We start from the raw sequence: 1421 nt of genomic DNA, 5'->3' as shown, positions 1-1421 counted from the left end.
CAGTATTTATGCTGCAGTAGTTTATGTGTCGGGGGGCTAGGGTCAGTTTGTTATATCTGGAGTACATCTCCTGTCCTATTCGGTGTCCTGTGTGAATTTAAGTGTGCTCTCTCTAATTCTCTCTTTCTTTCTCTCTCTCGGAGGACCCGAGCCCTAGGACCATGCCTCAGGACTACCTGACATGATGACTACTTGCTGTCCCCAGTCCACCTGGCCGTGCTGCTGCTCCAGTTTCAACTGTTCTGCCTTATTATTATTGGACCATGCTGGTCATTTATGAACATTTGAACATCTTGGCCATGTTCTGTTATAATCTCCACCCGGCACAGCCAGAAGAGGACTGGCCACCCCACATAGCCTGGTTCATCTCTAGGTTTCTTTCTAGGTTTTGGCCTTTCTAGAGAGTTTTTCCTAGCCACCGTGGTTCTACACCTGCATTGCTTGCTGTTTGGGGTTTTAGGCTGGGTTTCTGTAAAGCACTTTGAGATATCAGCTGATGTACGAAGGGCTATATAAATACATTTGATTTGATTTGATATACATTCCTCATACATGTAACCATTAACTTCTAGCAAGTATTTCAAATTACAACCCAACAGTGGTGACTTTGCCAACACAGACAGATTTGTACAAAATATTGTAACCTTAACCTTTATAAAACTGGCTATTGTTTTGTTGATTAAATTGGAATTTATTAATATAATGAGTAATCCAGAAATGTCACGTGCTAATTGACACAAGAAAACTCAAGAAAATAGCAACTCTACAGAGTGTAATGAATGGCTAAATTACTTCCGGACACAAAAGGTCCCCAGAGCTCCTTCACCTCCTCACCACTCTATGGAGTCTTGCTGAGGTCAACGTTGACAATGCATAATAAACAAACCCATTAAAAGGGATATGGCTTCAAGTTAGAATGAACATGAATAGAATTTAAAATGATTGTTGGCTTCCGGGTTATGTGGGCATTGTGTCAAGAAGCAGTTGGGTTGTGTTTCGGAGGACGCACGGCTCTCGACCTTCCCCTCTCCCGAGTCCGCACGGGAGTTGCAGCGATGAGACAAGACTGTAACTACCAATTGGATACCACGAAATTGGGGAGAAAAAGGGGTAACCTTTTTTATATAAATCCTTACGCAGCACAACTCAGAAGAGTCAACTATCACTTAGCGACGGCTATGGAGGAGGAAGTGGCTCTCTCGGAACATTCAGACAGAAACCTCATTGGCCCAACTCTCTATTCAGTATATATGGCTTTGGATGAAGGCATACACATGCCGCGTTCAACCATTTAGCAAGTCAGAAAATTCTGAATTTCTTAGTTTCCACTAGCACATGAACGTCGCATTAATCCGGGGTAGGCCAGAGGGAGGGGACAGGAAGAGGGGAAAGGGTAGGGCATTGTCCTCTTGCCAAAATGT

The sequence above is a fragment of the Oncorhynchus mykiss genome, chromosome 3, assembly GCF_057628025.1.
Source record: "Oncorhynchus mykiss isolate SJ-2025 chromosome 3, ASM5762802v1, whole genome shotgun sequence".
Taxonomy (NCBI): Eukaryota; Metazoa; Chordata; class Actinopteri; order Salmoniformes; family Salmonidae; genus Oncorhynchus; species Oncorhynchus mykiss.
The sequence above is the reverse complement of the archived record's forward strand: the minus strand, read 5'-3'. Positions refer to the sequence as shown.